This window comes from Panthera tigris, chromosome B3, assembly GCF_018350195.1.
Source record: "Panthera tigris isolate Pti1 chromosome B3, P.tigris_Pti1_mat1.1, whole genome shotgun sequence".
NCBI classification, from domain to species: domain Eukaryota; kingdom Metazoa; phylum Chordata; class Mammalia; order Carnivora; family Felidae; genus Panthera; species Panthera tigris.
Window position 1 is genome coordinate 79,741,590 of NC_056665.1, and position 20,086 is coordinate 79,761,675.

At 38.3% G+C, this 20,086-nt stretch overlaps 1 long non-coding RNA gene across 2 annotated transcripts in view; it reads right to left on the reverse strand.

Annotated features, from left to right (window-relative positions):
• LOC122239572 overlaps positions 1 to 20,086 on the reverse strand; it is a 62,463-nt gene that overhangs the window by 16,455 nt on the left and 25,922 nt on the right. The window contains exon 4 of one of the 2 annotated variants that reach the window (XR_006218776.1): positions 10,845 to 10,930. This is a non-coding gene — a long non-coding RNA (uncharacterized LOC122239572). Of the gene's footprint in view, positions 1 to 10,844; positions 10,996 to 20,086 lie in introns of those variants that run through there. The other variant, XR_006218775.1, reaches the window with a different exon arrangement.

The window sequence follows — 20,086 nt, forward strand, 5'->3', positions numbered from 1 at the left end:
ATCCTAGAAGAGAACACAAGCAGTAACTTCTTTGACATCAGTCACAGCAACTTTTTTCTAGATGTGTCTCCTGAGGCAAGGGTAACAAAAGCAAAAATAAACTATTGGGACTAACATCAAAATAAAAAGTTTCTGCACAGTTAAGAAAACAATCAACAAAACTAAAAGACAACCTACTAAATGAGAGAAGATATTTGTAACTGACATTTCTGATAAAGGATTAGTATCCAAAATATATAAATAATTTATAAAACTCAACACCTAAAATCAAAGAATCCAATTTTAAAAATGGGCAGAAGACATGAAGAGACATTTCTCCAAAGAAGACATACAGATGGCCAACAGGCACATGAAATGTTCATCATCACTTACTATCAGGGAAAGGCAAATCAAAACTACATTGAAATATCACCTCACACTTGTCAGAATGACTAAAATCAACAACACAAGAAACAAAAGGTGTTGGCAAGGATGTGGAGAAAAAGGAACTCTCTTACACTGTTGGTGGGAACACAAACTAGTGCAGCCGCTCTGGAAAACAGTATGGAGGTTTCTCAAAAAATTAAAAATAGAACTACCCTATGATCCAGCAATCCAAATACTACTGGGTATTTACCAAAAGAATGCAAAAACACTAAAATGAAGGGGTACATGCACCCCTATGTTAGCTGCAGTAATATTTACAGTAGCCAAATTATGGAAGCAGCCCAAGGTTCCATCAATTGACGAATGGATAAGAAGAGGTGATACACACACACACACACACACACACACACACACACACACTACTGGAGTATTAATCAGCCATAAAAAAGAATGAAATCTTGCTATTTGCAATGACATGGATAGAGCTAGAGAGTATTAATGCTAAGTGAAATAAGTCACAGAAAGGCAAATACATATGATTTCACTCATATGTGAAATTTAAGACACAAAACAAATGAACAAAGAGGAAAAAAGAGAGAGAGAGAAATCAAGAAACAGATTCTTCATTACAGAGAACAAACTGATGGTTACTAGAAGGGAGAGAGTGGAGGGATATGTTAAATAGGTGGTGAAGACCAAGGAATGCACTTTCCCTGATGAGCACTGGGTAATGTATGGAATTGTTGAATCACTATATTATATACCTGAAACTAATATAGCACTATATTTTAACTAACTGAAATTAAAATAAAAATTTTAGAGGCAAAAAAAAATTTTAATAAGTTTTTTTTAATTTAGAAAAAGAAAATTTCCTCCAGCTTCTCTGAACATCCAGAGAGCTTTACTTCCAAATTTTCCAACACATGTGTCACAGCAAGCCAAGTGTTATAGATAGCTTAATATATAGCATAACTTCCCTGTTCAATTGGAAGGCAAAGACCACACTCCATTCACCTTCTAAGGTTCATATAACAGTGCTTTATATTTTTTCAAATATCTGTTGGAAACTTATACAATGGGAGGTTATGTTACTGTGTACTGAAATAATTTTAACAGAATTGAAGGGAGAAATTTTTCATATATTCCTTGCCAGAGTTTAAAGCAGGGCCTAAGGATGCAGAAGATACATACCTATACAAAATAGCATCATTGTGGCGACAATATGGGGAGAAGAAAAAACAAAATTGGTCCAGCTGCAATCCTGTGTCTTCCCTTCCAATTCTTATTTCCCAGTACCAATGAATCACTGGAAAAACTAAATGGCAATCATTAGATTTGACATCTTTCTCCCAGAAATTCAGAATTCAGAAATGGGGGCTATTTTGAAAATCAAAAGGAGTAGCTGAAAATCTCAGCTAAAAGCACACATTTTTATATTACTCTCCCTTAGTTCTCTCTCTCCCTCTGTGCTATTTATCTCAAGTAACTAAGGGAACTGGTTTAAGTGACATCTTGTTATGAGCAGTCAAGTCAAATATGCTGCTAGAAGGTTGGGCCCAAGGAGATCTGGGACCCTGGTCAAAACCAAAGTTCTCATTTGCTATAGTCCGGAGACCTCAGTTTGGTCGGCCTCTCCCATCTGGCTATGACTTAAAAATCAGACAGGAAGCCAAAGGATCTCTGAGGGCTGACTCATGTAAACATAGGACAGTGCCAAAGGCCTCAAGCCAGCCCCAGGTGTTCAGACTGCAGACCTGCACTCACCTCTCACCAACCTCTAGTTGGCATAACATTATCTATGGGCTCTGCCATTACTACTACAACTGACTGCATGGTGTTTGGAGAGCAGAGGACTCCTTTCCCTGCTGTCACTTGGAATTCACACAAGGACTGAAAATTGTGGCTGTTCAGGCTAGGCAGGGAGATCCTCAATTCTAGTCAGACTTTCTAAATTGATCTCAGCTTTTATTACCTTATCATCTTCCTTCAGAAAATTCAAAATGTTTCTCATATGTCCCAATCCCACTTACTCTACTTCCTGGGGAAGCTCTAGGAAATCATTTATATTGATAAAATGTTCTATCTTTTTACCTCCGCTGAAGCTGGTAAGAGAGTCAGGGATGGTGTGCTGTTCTTGCCTTTTTCTGTCCATATTTTTTTCAAGTAAAATTAGATCTCAAAGATGGACAGAATTTCACACCTGGGAACAGAGTCAGTGTTAAAAAAAAAAAAAAAAAAACTTTTATCTAGGCTCCTTTTGGTTTACCTGGCCTGCCTAGCATTTTCCATACGAAAGAAAGAAAGAAAGAAAGAAAGAAAGAAACAAAGAAAGAAACAAAGAAAGAAACAAAGAAAGAAACAAAGAAAGAAAACAAAAAACAACATTCCCAATCACCTTCTTACCAGAATCCTGGTATAGAGCAGGAATTAGGACATGAGCAGTGCCAAACCATCTTTCCGGGCTCATATTTGTAATTTGGCATCATTATTCCTGTCCTTCCAACAGGGCAACAATTGCATACTTACACTTGCATTGTTGCAAAAGGCTTAACTGTTTGCTAAGCATGCAAGGGAGGAAATGGAATCATTTCACTGAATCTAAGATCAGTGGTCCTAAAACTGATGGACCTGCTAACCACTTGAAATCCCTGCCCTCTAAAATGTCCTGCCCTAGACTACTGGTCCCCAGATCATTTCTGGGAACCCTGGTGGCAATTGTTTTCCCTAAACCATAAAAGAAGAGTCCCTGGAGACAGTATCATGACCATCCAGCTTTCTCTTACATGGGCAGGCCCACTACTCACTCTTCCAGCTTTGGGGCTGTTCCAACCTAATGTGGGCATCTAGTGTCAGGCTCTGCCTCCTCCCTCTTGCCTGAGGATTCCCTTCCATATAGAATACTTGAGCCATAAGCCATAAAGACCAGGCAGTTCTGAGCTTCCTGTGATCTCTTCATTTGGAGGATTTACAGAGTTGGAATTCACTTCAAATATCCTATTACATTCCTTAAGAATTTTGGAATCCAACATGACAAGAGAAGACTAAAATTCCCACTTGGGCTTAGAGCACCTTTTCCTCTTGGAAATCCGAGTAGAATATCCTGCTACAAAGTCTAAAGCCCCAGGTCTCCAGAGATGAGATTTAGGAATGCCACACAACCTAGCAGCACTGACAGAGGGCATTCTGTCTTGGCTGTATGTGAAATAATCCACACACCCCTGGGGTTCCATAGAATGCTTTTCCTTGCTATTTATTTGCTTGTTTATATCTAGTGCACCCTAATTTTCAAAGGATATGAGATAGGTTAAAAAAAATACATAGAGTAAATCATGTTAAAATAATCAGAGGAGGGTAAAAAAAAAAAAAAGAGTAGAAAAATAAAACCAAGAGAAAGATTAGCACAGAGAAATGTAGGCTATAAAGTTTGCACAGCTCCTAGAAGTGGGTTACAAATTTGGCTGTGAGTTTGTGAGCAGCCAAAGAAAAATATGATATGATTGGTAGTGTCTATGATATAAAAATAACACAGTTGCTATAAAGAAGCCAAGCCTTTCCCAGTACTGAGACCAGAGAGAAATGTCTCTTTCAGATCCACATAAAGAGAAGATTGTGTGATGCCATGCACTTTCTAGTAACACTCCTGTGACAAACAAAACAACTTTCAAGTGACCTTTGTGTCCCAACTTCCCTTAATCTAGCAAATGGCACAACAGTAAAGCACAGCTCAATAAAAGCAGCTGTCCAAAATCATTCTTGAATATGAAAATAAATTACTAAATAAAATTCAGAAAAAATAATCTCTTGAGAGAGTAAAATAAAATGCTTAAACTACCCAGGTCTCTCGTGGTTTGAAATGATCCTAAGGGTAAATATTTAAATATCTGGAGAAATAAGCCATCTGGAAATACTTCAGGCCATTCTATGAGATGACTATTTCTTTCAGCTGGGAGTTTGGTACGAATTGGGTAATAGAAATCTTGATATTATGATTTCAGCAAGAATCTGAAAAGCCAATAGTTTCTAATCAATAATAGAGCCATAAGCTTTGGCTATCACCTAAGCAAGAGGAAGGAGCAAGTCACTATATTAAGAAAGACAAAGGAGGAGGAAGAAGAGGAGGCATAAGAGGAGGAGGAGGAGTATTAAAAGGAAGAGAGGACTCTTTCCTAGGATATGTGGTAGACCAGAAGGTCAGAAGAAAGTAACCCAAGCAAGAGCAGAGCTGAGACCAAAAAACCATGCATTAGATCTCTATGTCCTTAAATGGTCTCCTTAGATCCAAAATCCTTGATTAATTCCAATTCCAGCCAAGGAGACAATACTTCTCATTTTCTATGGCTATGTTTTAAGAATGACTGTATTTTAATTATAGGCAAGATGATATTTCAGGACATCTAAGGAAAGATATGTATAGCTCTTACATCTATTCAGGGAAATTTCAAAGTATTTTAGGTTCCTTTAGTATAAAAGTACTGAAGGTGCTATGTAAATGTAGGTTATTATTACAATTTAATGACATTCCCCTGAAGCAAAAACTGCTAAAATCCACAAAATGCAGAAAGAAGCATACACACATCTTATCATTTGGGGGCAATTAATTAACAAACACATAAACAATTCACTTAGTCACAGGAAGATAGAGTAATAATATTAAACATGTAGGCCTAGAAATCCAATTCTGGTAGCTATCTTGTCTGTTCCATTGCAGGGGAGAAAATACAGAACTGGACTCCCGTCTCCACCCAGAGACCCTTCCCCCTACATACACACACACACACACACACACACACACACACACACACACACACCACCCCTAAGAATACAATGCAGACCCTTTAGGGACTGACACGTCCCTCTAGGTCAGCTATGAATAAAGCCCATGTAGAACATGAATTCAATCCTTACAAAAACATGCTTTGTCTGTGAAACTAGTGAAACAAAATGGTACATGCTGCACACTGGCTACCATCCATCAACCCTACTAACGGTGCAAGAGGAGGGCAGACCGTAAATATAAAATAACACAACAAATTTCAACTTGTGTTTAACTTTGGAATGCAAGAATTTTAGAGCTTAGAATTGTTTTAGCCTAGACACAGCATGTAATTGGGGAAGACAAACTGGAATTAACCAGCCTTAAATGAACCATTTGCCAAAGTTAATCTACATAGCAGATAACTAACCTTGGTAGAAATGGAGAGCTGCCTCTAAGAAACCATGCAAAGTTATACAAAGACCTGCAATCATATAGGTATAAAAGGCAGTCAGTTACATTCAGCTCCATTTGAGTTTGTCTCTAAACTGTCATGTCTTTCTCCAAATCTAGTTTTCAAATGTGCTCATCACTGGTAACTTTTTCTCCCTCTATTTTGAATGTGTCTCTAATAACTGGAACTGGTTTACTGGTCACCACATTAATCCAAGAATTAGAAACAAAAAGAATGATTCATTTCCTATTCTACCATCTTAAATACAAATTAACAACAACAAAAAAAGATCCTCTAAATCTTCCTTATGGATTTCGATGGTTCAGAAATATGCAGAGCACTTGAAAGCAATAAAAGAAATAACCTAAGAAAATTAAGCAAAATGAATTTGCAATTAGTTTGTAAAATTGCGACAAATGCATTTTGAAAGCAAAGAGTAAAATGTAACTTTGTTCAGTATAATTTGAAATTGCCTTTTGTGCTTAATATAGTTCACTTATAATTAGATGAAGATTTTGTTCTGGTTTGAAACATTCAAAGTTCCATCTTGAGATTGCTATGTACTATGTACACAGAACTTTTCAGCAAGAAAGTCTGCTGCCGCTGCTGCCGCATTTGCTTTGACAGCCTTTATCCTAGTTTTATAGAAATGAAAGAGTGAAAGAACACAGCTGGTTTGAACAATGGAGCATGTTCAACATTAGGCCAAACACTTTAGATATTGCAAAATATTGCAGGCTATATTTATAGCTCTTAGCAGGTTTTTGAAATTCATGCTGATACTGCCTTACTCTTGCTTATTGGACCAAATTGCCATTTAATGATTAAATTATCTTTTGGTTAAAAAAATTGCTTTCAAAGGCAATGACACTTAGACTAACCTCTTGGCAATATCAAAACAGTGATGACTTAAAATGCTTTCCAAAGGAGTTCAAGATGTCTTAAAAATTCAAGATCATTCTGGTTATTGAAAGTGTTTAAAAGACTTGTATGTTGATATGCCTTGTTTTTCCCCTAAAGAAAAGGCATATCCTGCTTCTGATAACCTCCCTCCCAGTCATGAAATTGTGCACTGACTCATATGCCAGCACCTTCCAGAAAACTGCCCAAGGGAAATCAGGGAACAGGCCTTCAGGTAATTGCCTATTGCCTATTTAAACTTTTCTTTTTCTGTGGCAGTTGTTTTTAATAGAATTCTCTTATTTTTTAATAGAATTCTGTGACTTTGGGAAGTACCAGCAGGGGCTCATATTCTTTCACATTAACAACATGGGAAGCAGTAAAAAGAAGTGGGCAGCGGTTATAAGTTTAGTGACCATAAGCTAATCCAGGCAAAGTTTTGGAGGACAATGGGATTTCTACAGGTTTATCAAGGGCATGAAAGCTTCAAGGGCTAGTAGTGCCAATGCCACCCTACCCTTCCAGCCCAGAGTGAATGTCACCTAATTCCCATGGCATCTGTTTGTTTAACACATTGCTATTTATCATCACTGCTATTAATGAGATATTTGAATGTGTATGCTTTGCCTCCTAATCTAACAATGACGATCCTAATACTGACCATTTAATGAATATATACTGTGTGCCAAGCAGTATACTATATATTTTATTCTCTAGACAGTTGTTCAAAGCAAGAACTTTGACCTGTTTCAGTTATCTGTTTCAGATGCATAACAAACCACCCCAAAACTCAGTTACTTGTTATTTCTCACAGTTCTGAGGGTTGGTTGGGCAATTTGTCTGCTGGTCTTGTGGGGGTCACTCAGGTAGGTGCAGTCACTTCACAGCTTGACAGCAAAATGGTCTCATTTACATGTACTGAAATTGGTATTGGCCGTCAGTTTAGGAAGCTCAGTTTCCCTCTACATGGCCCCACTTGTCCAGTGAGCTAGACTGGATTTCTTCACAGCATGGTACTCTGAAGGTTCCAAGACCACAAGAGTAGAAGCTGCATAGTCTATTAAGACCGAGGCTCCAGAACTCACACAACATCACATCTACCATGTGGCCAGTACAGATTCAAGGAGACATAAATAGTTTCTATCTCATAGGAAAAGCAGCAACTTCACTTGCAAAGGCACGTGGCTGACACTGAGAGGTGTGATTCATTGGGAGCCATCATTATAATGATCTACCATATTATCAGACAAATCTTCCCTCTGCAACTTTCCATATGTGTGACTGTGAACAAGCTGTTTAACCTGAGTCTCAGTTTCCTCATCTATAAATGAATTTTCTTGGGGTTTTCATTTTAAAAAGTACATAAAATATTTTGCTTAGTGTCTACTATATAGTAAGCAGATGGTTGTTAAGTGGAAGAAACGTGTGTGTGTGTATGACTTCTAGTCTGAATGCATAGCACCATGAACTATGTATGGATATCTCAATTTTATTTTATTTTTTTTTTATTTATTTTTTTTCTTTTTATTTTTGAGACAGAGAGAGACAGAGCATGAACGGGGGAGGGGCAGAGAGAGAGGGAGACACAGAATCGGAAACAGGCTCCAGGCTCTGAGCCATCAGCCCAGAGCCCGACGCGGGGCTCGAACCCACGGACCGCGAGATCGTGACCTGAGCCGAAGTCGGACGCTTAACCGACTGAGCCACCCAGGTGCCCCGGATATCTCAATTTTATAGACATGATACCAGAGCCCCAGGTGGGAGAGAGGAGTCTGTCTTGCTGTAGTTAGTTTTTGAAGTCACACAACAAAGTAAATAGTGGAGCCAACACCCAAACAAATGATTTCCTGATTCTGAAACCTGTGTTCTTTCTACCATACTATGTAGGTTCTCATTAGCAGAAGAGAGTCTTTCTCACAATTGCATCTTATCTACCTAGGATAGGGGCTGCCATACTAGCTTCCCAAGAAATAAATGTCAACTGAAGAACCAAGGGAACCTGAAAAACTGATATTGACTTCTAAGTTAAATATTTACATAATATTTTAAATTGATCCCCAAATATTCTAATTGATTTTCCCTAGAATATTAGGGCTTGGTAAAGCCATGCTTCCTACCATAGAGGAGTTGTCAAGCTCCCTCAGAACCAGAGAGGAAGGGCTCCCAGAACCCAGAGGCGTCCATGGAGAACACTTGGTGATTCTGATACTTGCCTACAAATAACAATCATGTGTGAGCGTTTAAAAATCTCTTGCTCAGGGCAGCTGCACCAATTTGCATTCCCACCAACAGTGCAAGAGGGTTCCCGTTTCTCCACATCCTCGCCAGCATCTATAGTCTCCTGATTTGTTCATTTTGGTGCAGCTTCTCTGGAAAGCAGTGTGGAGGTTCCTCAGAAAATTAAAAATAGACCTACCCTATGACCCAGCAATAGCACTGCTAGGAATTTACCCAAGGGATACAGGAGTACTGATGCAGAGGGGCACTTGTACCCCAATGTTTATAGCAGCACTCTCAACAATAGCCAAGTTATGGAAAGAGCCTAAATGTCCATCAACTGATGAATGGATAAAGAAATTGTGGTTTATATACACAATGGAGTACTACGTGGCAATGAGAAAGAATGAAATATGGCCTTTTGTAGCAAAGTGGATGGAACTGGAGAGTGTGATGCTAAGTGAAATAAGCCATACAGAGAAAGACAGACACCGTATGGTTTCACTCTTATGTGGATCCTGAGAAACTTAACAGAAACCCATGGGGGAGGGGAAGAAAAAAAAAAAAGAGGTTAGAGTGGGAGAGAGCCAAAGCATAAGAGACTGTTAAAAACTGAGAACAAACTGAGGGTTGATGGGGGGTTGGAGGGAGGGCAGGGTGGGTGATGGGTATTGAGGAGGGCACCTTTTGGGATGAGCACTGGGTGTTGTATGGAAACCAATTTGACAATAAATTTCATATAATAAAAAAAAATAAAAATTAAAAAAAAAATCTCTTGCTCAGGCCAGTTGAATAAGAATCTCTGAGGGGTGGGACCAAGACTTCTAGATGGGTAAACTTCTCTCAGGAGCCAATGAAGCAATGTCATCTAGATCCCTGGAACCTTTGAAACAGCTAGGAGGCCAGCCCAACAAAGACAGATTTAAGTTTTCAGTTTCATTGTCCACCCAAAGATATGAGTTGGAAACAATATGTGGTCTTAGAGTGAGAACCACAGAAAGCTGCCCCACTGAATTTATTTCCAGGAGTCATACAGAGAATCAAATAGGAATGAGGTACCACACCTCATATGTGGTGGTAGGTAGTAGGTGCTAGAAATATGCCAGCTACAGTATGCTAATAAGAGATGTCCCTGATCTTGAAAGAGAAAAGGACCCTCAGGTTGTCTGCTTCCAAAAAAAATACTTGAGTCTCAGACAAAAGGGAAAATTGCCCTGGGTCCTGAGCTCAGGCTGTGGACAGGAAAGGCTTATCAAACATGATACTGACTTCACTGAGTCTTTCAAGGTATATGATGATGCTTTATATCAAGTAAACTGAAGGTTTACATGATCCATTCAAAGAAAAAAACATTTACTGAATCTCATTTTTGCTGTTCTATGAAGACCCATGTTCTTTGCCTTTTTATTTCCCATACATTTCATACATAGAAGATTCTCACTATTATTTTTTGCTGATGCTTTGAGAGACAATTGCTTTCACCCATAGCATTTTGAGTTCTTTCTCCATGATTCTTAACTTACTCTGACTGGATCAAAGTCATTTGAGTACTTGTCTAACTCCCAACCTACTCCCACTCTTCCCATTACCAAATAAAGCATGTCGATGGCAGGGGCTATGTCTTTTTCATCTCATAAGCCTCCAACATAACTGGCAAGGTAACAGGTACACAGGAAGCACTTAGAGAATATTTGCTGTCTGTTTTTTTGCCTATTGAAAGTGTTCATAAAAGTAATTCTTTTGGAAAAAACACCAGAATATAAGTAGAGATTCAGGAGCAGAAGGTGAATAAAACATAAATTTCTCAGATGTACATAGTAGGGTCTTTTGTATACTGAGGTATTTGTTACCAACATGCAACAAGGCAAGTAGCTAAAAAGAGAATTTATTTCTTTGGGAATTCTACTGAACTTTAATAATCAAAATCACAAGTTATGACTGTTTTTGATTTTCCATTTAGGTAAATTTTGTCTCTCTTCCTAATCTGCCATATCTTCAGGAGCCAGAATATTCCTCATGATACATATTTACATTTGACATGTAGAATATATTAAACAGTATTTGATTAAGGAAGGAGACACATGTGACAGTCTAGAAAACCTTGTTTCTCTTATTTTGCATGAATAAATTACAACAAAATCAGAATGTTGATACCTTAGGACAGGGTTCTAGACTTCAACAGTCTGTTGAAGACTCAAAGGAGGAAGACTGGAAACATGCATATTCATGGATCTTCAGCTCTATTGAAAAAAAGAATTAATAGTAGTTTTTAAACCTAAATTAGTCCACATTTATTCATTCTAAAACTAAGGTCTTTGAAATTTATCAGAATTTACTCATCAACACTGATGCTATTCTTCACATAAAATCATTATGACATCACTCACTCAATGACTGCAGAAATAGCTTAGTTGAATTATTTTCCCTATTTCATTTAAGTGGGGGAAGCTGTACACACCATTTCTGTTTATTGTATGCGCAAAGCATAATAGTTTAGCAATCTTAAAAACCGTGAAATAAAAGCATATTTTCAAGAGTGAATGTCTTTTTCTAAGAATTTTTTAAATCCCCCTGTGATAATCCATACTAAAAATAGAGCTCAACACCACTATCTTAAAAGGACAAAAGCTCAATATAAAGAATAGATTCACTTTAATACCAACATGACTTTACAAATGTCATTCCTTTTACCTCAACTGTTTCTCAGCCATTCTCTGCCTTCAAGTCCCAGAGTAAATGCCATTTTCTGTTAAATATTATCTGACATTTACTCTCCACTCAAAAATAATTCATTGTTTCTTTGATAATCCTATATCATGTTTTATATGCTTTTAATAAGGAACTTCACTAATTAATTTATCCATTTTTTCAACAAGCATAAAGGGGCTCACTATTCATCATTCTTGGCATCAGGAATACAGAAAGAAGCATGATGCTAGCTCCTGCAATGGTGTTATAATTGTTTTTCTGTTTCTCTCTCCCATGCCATAGGTTCCCCGAGGAATGAAGTGTTTGTTTAATGAGCTGAGCAAGTCTAGAGCAGCAGGTGGCAAAAAGCCCCCAGTATTGTGAAGCCCTTAGCTATGCCAATAAGGCCTCCACCTTCTCTTGTTGTTTCTTTTTCTCCCTCTGCTTTAAAGTCAACATTTCCCTTCCTCCTTCAACTCCTCTTGCAACCATTCCTGCTATACTTTCATCTACCATGCATAAAGTTGAGCCCACTGTTTTCTTTACCCAAACATCCACCATCTTCTCAGTTTCCCAAGACAGAAACCTAAGAGTCATCATCAACTTCCCTCTTTTCCTGACCTTCTACATGTACAACACAACTAAAAACCTAAAAAGCTTTTGATGGCTTTCCATCACCTTCCTACTAAGGTGCTGAGAGATCTAAGTCTCTCTCTTACAGCATATAAGACTCTTTGTGAGTTGGCCTCGCTTTTTGCTGAGCTCTCTAAACTCACTCCTACTCATTCCATCTACTCAAGAACACACACTAAGGGGAACAAGGGTGTCCTTAGGAAAACATGATTGTGAAACAGAGAAAGCTAAACTTTTCTCACATGTCATATATAATGCTGCTTAGGGAACAAATATAAAGAATAAAAACTTTATCAAGTTCTGTCCAAGGGAGAGTGATTCTGTTCCTCTTAGACATGGATATTCCAATAACTGTAACAGAACAAGGAAAATTTTAAATCACAAATTAAGTTGGGGCATCTTCTGAAAACTTTGCTCCCTCCCATTGCACTCACCTCTTATGTAGAATGTTTTTATGATTTCCAGATCCAAATCATGAAATTTGAAAACTAGAGGAAATACCAAAATAATCTAATCCAATCTCCTCACTTCACAGATGGAAACACTCAAGCCCAGAATATTAAGAGATTTGTCCAAGCTCACATGACTAGTAAATAACCATTCCTTTTCTTCCTCCCAACAAAAATAAAATGCATTTTTTCTGAGGCACAAACTCATTCATATGCCAAAGCCTCTGTTCCAATGTGGTTTCATCTCTAAGATTCACTTCTTATTTTGCATTTTCAATTAGACACAAGGTGAAATGTCTCTTTATGGAAATCTTGACTTACTTTTACCTGTCGCTGTGGGTGTATTAAAGTATATGAAGTTATAAAAAGATATGAAATGTGAATATAATCTAGTTTAATTATTTCCATCCTCCAAAGACTATGATTGCAGTTAGATGTCAGTGAAATCTCCAGTGGTTGAACTTCATGCCTAGAAAAATAGTGAGCAGAAAGAAAGGCTGGAGAAAAGGCAGCTGATGAAGAGTTCCAAAAAAGAACATCTATCTCCACCAAAAGAACATGTACCCATGATGGAAAACCTGCAGGTTCGTATAGCATCAGTGAGTCAAAGATGATGACAATATCTGGCAAAGTGAAACCAAGCCAAGTTCAGTCAATTTATAGATCACTGAGCTACCTTTTAAGTGAAAAAGCACTAGAAACATTTTTATTTGATAACTTACTTGTACTTCCTGTCTGTTCCTTTCCATTAGCCAGGGGCTAAATCTGAGGGGCTAAATCTCAGCTAACTGCTGAGGTACAATTTTTTGAACAGGCTAGAGTCAGCAGCCCTCTCTAATTTGTAGGATGATCAGGGGGCATCAATATAATAATCTGCACCTGAGTTTTAAACATCTGTGTTTGTATTCATCATTTTTTTATGCTGTTAAATTTTGACCCCTGACTCTTCCATGCTACACAATTGGAAGATAAGATTTCCCAAAACTCTGAACAAGCCCATACTACAGGCAGTACCTTTTGCATCTCAGACTGCTAGGATGTTGGGTTTGAACTGGAAAGGAAAATAAGGCTTTTGCCTTATTTCCCCTGGTCAAACATTGTTAACCCTGGCCAAATATCATTTACCCTGACCAAACAATTCTGCCAGTCAAACATTTCTTAGGTATCAACTTCAATGTCAACTTCAATGTCTTTTCTAGTTTCTGCTTCCTATGATATTTTCCTTTCCCTATGCTGCATGTCTATTCTTTCTTCTCTTTTAATTGCATCTTCTGCCCTTAAGAATTTTTCCACACATGCACATGCACATACACTTACCACTATCCTCACCCCCCTGTACAAGGCACAGGCCTAGAAAGATGACTTTATACGCCATCTCATATATGCCTTATCTGCTACAAGTCTCTACTCAGAGCACTGTCCCCATGTCCTGACCAGGAAGAAACTTGGCATGTAGATCTATGTCCAAAGTATACAGGTGGGAAAGGGGAGACGTGTACTTAGCTATTATCTGAGCTCCAAACTTTGGAGGGAGCCTCATCTGTGAGAACTTTATTACTAACTCAAGGAAGCAACTGGATGAGGTAAAAGAGGGAATTTAGCTACATGATTTGAAACTCACATGCATACCCACAATTGCCCTATCACCTCCTCTATCATCACCAAGGCAAAATTATAGTACTTTCATATCTCCCTTCCATGTCCCTCCTTTTAAATTATTTGTTGATTGACTATTTTGACTACTTTTTCCTTTCAAGTCTTCTCTCCCTGTATACTTGAGCCATTTCATGTGTATAAAAAATGTTGATGGAGCACCTGGGTGGCTCAGTCGGTTAAGCATCCAACTTTGGCTCAGGTCATGATCTCGCGGCTCCTGAGTCTGAGCCTTGCGTGGGGCTCTGTGCTGACAGGTCAGAGGCTGGAGCCTGCTTCAGATTCTGTGTCTCCCTCTCTCTCTGTCCCTCCGCTGCTTGTGCTCTCTCTCTCTCTCTCTCTCTCTCTCTCTCAAAAATAAGTAAACATTTTTTTTAATGTTGAATGGTTGGCAATAAGTAGCGCAACTTTCCTGGATCATGTACTTTTTTATGGATGATCTTGGCAAACAGAATTCCAGATTGTTTCAGTATCTTTCCTTGGTACCAATATGACACAGTTCCTCTAGGTTGGAACTAGGTTGGAACAGGGTCTCAATTCTGTTACTGTGACCTCAACCCATTATGAGGTATCAGGAAATGGAAGACTGAAGATAAAAAGTCCTAATCCCACCAAGGTTTCAATTCTCCTGAAAGGCCTCAACATTCCAGATATCCAATATGTTTTTCTAAATTCACTTTTTATTCTGAAGAATTTTAGAAACCAAAACAATGGCAGTTTATACTAAGACCCTATTATTTGATCCACCTTTAACAGAAACTCCTTAGACTTATAATTGACCACAGAATAAAAGAATATTTGCTTTTATTAAATATATAATACTTATATTTTTAAAAATTTTTTTACATTTATTTATTTTTGAGAGACAGAGAGAGGCAGAGCACAAGTGGGGGAGGGGCAGAGAGAGAGGGAGACACAGAATCCGAAGCAGGCTCCAGGCTCTGAGCTGTCAGCACAGAGCCCGATGCGGGGCTGGAACCCATAAACCATGAGATCATGACCTGATCAGAAGCCAGGCGCTTAACCAACTGAGCAACCCAGGTCCCCAATATATAATCCATATCTTAATAAAAAAGAAAGATAACTATGTTTTTGATTGCTCATTTCTGAAACAAGGAAAATAGTATAGAGGGTTGTTGTGAATGTTAAATAAAATAATATATTTAAAGTACTAGTGCTTAGCATTGGGCCTGGCATATAAAATGTACTCATTAAATATCATGTATCATTACTGGGTCATAGAACCTAATAGTATTTGTTGTCTATCCATACCACAAATAAGATTTTAATGATTTATGCCTAAAGCTCAGAATGGACACATTGATGACTTTTCACTGGGTATCAAAATAGCTAGGTGATTGACCTAATTTTTCATTTTCAATGAGTTGATGTGGCATTATGTAGATCCAACCTAAGTGGACCATTAATTCCAAAATAACTGAAGGATGAGCCCACACACTTGACCTGCTTTCAGCCTCCCTGTTGAGAGTGACAGCAGAAAGTTTAGATTTGAGTCCATTTGACAGTTAGGCACTCATAAATATTAAAAACTGCAACCCAATCACACTATCACTTCTCAGCTTGTGAGTCTGTGGGATTATTAGCTCTGCTCTCAGTGATACAGAAGTTGCTTGGAAATTAAAAGGCTACAAAGTCCCTCATTCTAATGAGGTTCAGATCCTCTACATTATACAATGCTATAACTTATTTCCTAGGGATGCTTTCTAAGGAGAATTAATTCTATAATAAGAGCTTTGTGAAGCAAAAACTATTAATTAGCATTAATTAATGAAAATGTTAAAGGTTGGCATAGCACAAATTATACTCTCAATGATACCAAAAAAACTTATATGACTCCAGCAAGACAGTCACCCTCCGTCCTTCCCTCCATTCCTTCCTTCCTTCTGTAGCTCCCTCTTTTCCACTCTCCTTTCCTCCCTCTCTCTATAATATGCCAAAAAAAGATCAAGCTAAATGTGCAGAGGAAATAGGTTTCATATTGCTTATCAAGTCTGATCAATTAGGAATGTCTCCTTGGAGTGTTAAATTGGAAAGGATTGTGGGGTTGAATAAAGGTCCATCAAGAAAGAGCTCTAGTTTTATTAGTGATATATGACATGAGAGAGGAAACTGAAAACACTCTGATGTCTAATTGCTGCACTGAATTGGATAATCTCTATGTATTTTCCAACTAAAAAACTCTATCAGCCATTCTTTTAAGAGCCTCTAAAATTGAGAAACCCTGCCTCACACCATGCCTTCAGAAGCACTTTAAATTTGATGTATACTCAAGTGCCACCAAAAAGATTTCAAGGTAGTACTAACAAAATTACCCCTGGAGATACCTAAAGTAGAAGGATGGCTTACTGAAAATTGGACTTTTTTCTATGCTGTAGTGAGAAGAGATGCTGAAAAATCTCCTTGAAAATTCTTAAGAGGATAATTCACCTCTGAGCCATAAAACTTACCTCCACCCTCCCATCTTCAGAAATAGTGAAGGTGGGTAGAACTGGAACCTCTCTTGGAAACTGGATGGATGGCTTTATTGTCAAGAAAAAGCATGTAAGAAGATCTTACAGGGGTTGAGAAGGAAAAATTGTCCAACAACTGGAGGACAGATCCATATAACAGGTATTTCAAGCCCTTGAAGGAATGGCTAATTAGATTATCTGTGATTCAGTGTGTCTGGGGTTGTGAGGGACTTGGAGGGACATATGGATGGGAATGGAAGAGCTTAAGCTCTAAAAGCAAAAACTCTGGGATGATCCAGGATGAACCTGGGTATTCTTAGGTAAGCTTAACCATTCTCCCTCCATCTTCCCTCTCACCAGGATGACCATCTTCTCTCCAAGGATCTGGTGATAGGATTTGGCTGGTAGAAATCAGCACTCTGTAGGGCTCATTAATAACTATAGTGTGTAGCATCACAGGAACCAAATCCCTGATTTATCCTGATTGGATACAAAATTCAGACTCATACCTCAAGTGAACTGTATAAACTTCCAAGAGTGGACACAAAAGAGAAATACACATCTTACTGGAAAAAAAATAAATAAATAAGAGCTATGGCCATTTGTCCCTAGAGTTTTTGGAATCATTCCTAAGGGTTACACTAGAACCATAATTTAGAGCTTAGAATCATAATTTAGAGATAGATTCTGGCACATTTTACATTACCATTTCAACAGTTACTATGGAATTAGCATCCACGTCTTCTCCCCACCATCTAGACACTATCTGTCAGATCTTTCTGTATCAGTCTAAGTCCTATTCAGCATATGTTAAGGTATTGCATTCAGGACTGTTGTATGGAAGTTCAAAGGAAAGTACAGAGCTCAGTGCTGAAAAATTAGTTTTTATCAGTTGAAAAAAGTCTAACAGAAGACATTAAATCTGAAAAGCAAATGTGAAAACCAGAAGAGACAGGGCTTCATGTGACACAGCAGATATGTAGATATTCATAAGTGAGAAGTAGAAAAACTGTACAGAAAATGGTAACGGGATTCAGTACAGGCCACCCCCAAATATGACACCTTGGCATATTGAATATTTCAAGGTGAAGGAATTTGAGAAACAGCAAGCACCTGAAAGATTTTCTGACCTTCCTATGAAACAGGTTATAAGATCCTGTGAGAGGTGCCTTTCCTATATTCAGAGGAAAAGAGCAACCTTATCTCTGAAGACAGAGGGATGTCAAAAGGAATTTAGATGCACGGGCCTCAAAAGTTTTCTCCAGTTTACTACTCTTAGCTCATAGCCTTTTTGGTCCTATCACATTTTCTATAACTCTCCAAGGTTCACGATGCCCAGCAAAAAAAACAAAACAAAACAAAACAAAACACAATCAGGCTTCACTGCTTCTTTGGCGTATCATTTCCTTATGGAGGGAGACTCACATGTCACATAAAAGTTACATTAAATAAATTTGTATGTTTTTCTCTTAATATGTTCTTTGTTAACAGGGCCCCAGCGAGAACTTAAAAAGGTAGAATAAACGGTATTTTTCCTCTCCTGCAATGGCAACCATGCTCGGTGTAAGGGAGAGAGCACTGACATCTGAGAGGTGGTTTAACCCAGTGTAAAGAGCTTCTCTTTTATTCAATTCTGGATTCAGAGTTCCCAGGGCCTATTTGTCAGGGTAGTGATATTGTCTGAGTAGATTTAAGAAAAAGTTGTTAAAAAGCATTTCGGTTTCAATTCAATTCAACAAATATTTACTAAGTCTCCATGCTTTATGTGCATCCTTAAAGACTTTAATGGAGAAAAGTAAAAGATACCAACAAAGAAATTGGATGATTTTAATTTTTTTTTTATTTTAGAGAGAGAGAGCATGAGTGGGGGAGAGAAGCAGAGGGGCAGAGGGAGAGAGAGGGGGAATTTTAAGCAGGTTCTATACTCAGTGCAGAACCTGATGTGGGGCTCAATCCCACAACCCTAGGATCAAGACCTGTGCCGAAATCAAGAATTGGATGTTCAACCAACTGAGCCCCTCAGGCACCCCAGGAATTGGATGACTTTAAAACAGAAGTACTGATTTCTATCTGTACTGCAAACCAATTTACTATGATGACATCAACTTCTTTGCTCTCTCATAGTATCTGATCTACAAAGATGATCATCTCTTTTTGCCCAATGTTTGCATTTAAAGTAAATCAACCTTTTGTCTTACCAGTCTCTCACTAGTTTCTGACTCCTACACACACTCACTCCTCTCCCATTCACCACCCCCCATTCATCCCTCTGCCTTTCTTTTTCTCCTACAATCCTTGAATTGATAGCCTTTATTAACAATGACAAGTGTTTTCAGCAAATCCCATCTCCCTTCCTTCTTCCTTTCCTCCTGTTGTTGGCACCTCCACCTGTCTTTACTCCATCCCCCTCTCTTAGTATTGTCACCAGCTTCTATCAAAGCTTGTACTTAGGACGAATCTGGTCAGCTCTCTCATTTAAATGTTCTTTTCATTCATAAAGCTTAATATGCTGATTCTTCCAAGGGTATTTGCATTTTTACAGGTGGCAAAATCTTAAATAGAAAGGAATAAAGCTGTCATGGTAAATTTTCAACCACTGGAAAACTAATGGAGGGGGCCATTGAGATACCAAAGGAATCTTCCCAAGCACCCTGAAAAACACTTCTATCTTCAATTCCATAATACAGAACACTTCCCAGTTTTCTAAGAGGTACCTGCTGGGATTTCTTGGCTCGGATTTGGATCCTTAGTCTGTAATTTTCCTGGGGTGGTGTTCTCTCATCAGAACTAGAGCTGCTGGTGCCCTGAGTCTGAGGAGCAATAATTCTCCTGGAACATTCAAAAACTTTAGTGCCTAGATGCCTTGGGAATGAAGGAGTTAATACTCTTAAGTGCCCATCAAGACAAAGTTAATGGGTCTTAACAGAAACCTGAGCAGGAGACCAACCACCTGCATTCAGAATGACCACTTTTCTAAGGAATCCTGGGTGGTCCGCCTAAGCAGGTTCCCCCATGCCCTGGGGGGCCAGTGGCTCTGAGAAGAATCCAGTTCAATAATGAGCAAAAGAATGATTAATAGTGCTTCCTCCCCTCAGTTTCAGATGGGGTGGGCAGCAGGGTCCCGGAAGAAAAGCAAACAGCTGGATATTACATTGCAGTGTGGACAGAAATCACTTATGTGTTAGATTCGATATCATTTGAGTGATTGAGGATTGGAATCAAAGCTCTCACGCTTGACTTACCATGGCAAAGATCAAGGTGCTGTGCCATTTTTATTAAATTTTTATTCATTTGTTCATTTATCATTAAAGACCTTTTAAAATTCAGAGGCATCATCTTCTCTATTATCTAAAAAGGTAGAGTAACTATTTTGTAACACATTTACACTTTTAAAGAAAAAGAAAATTTCATGTGTGGGCCTTCTTATTGGATGTAAATATTCTATGTATACATACACATGTATGCATATATAAAATATATTGTTTGTAAAATACTAATGAAA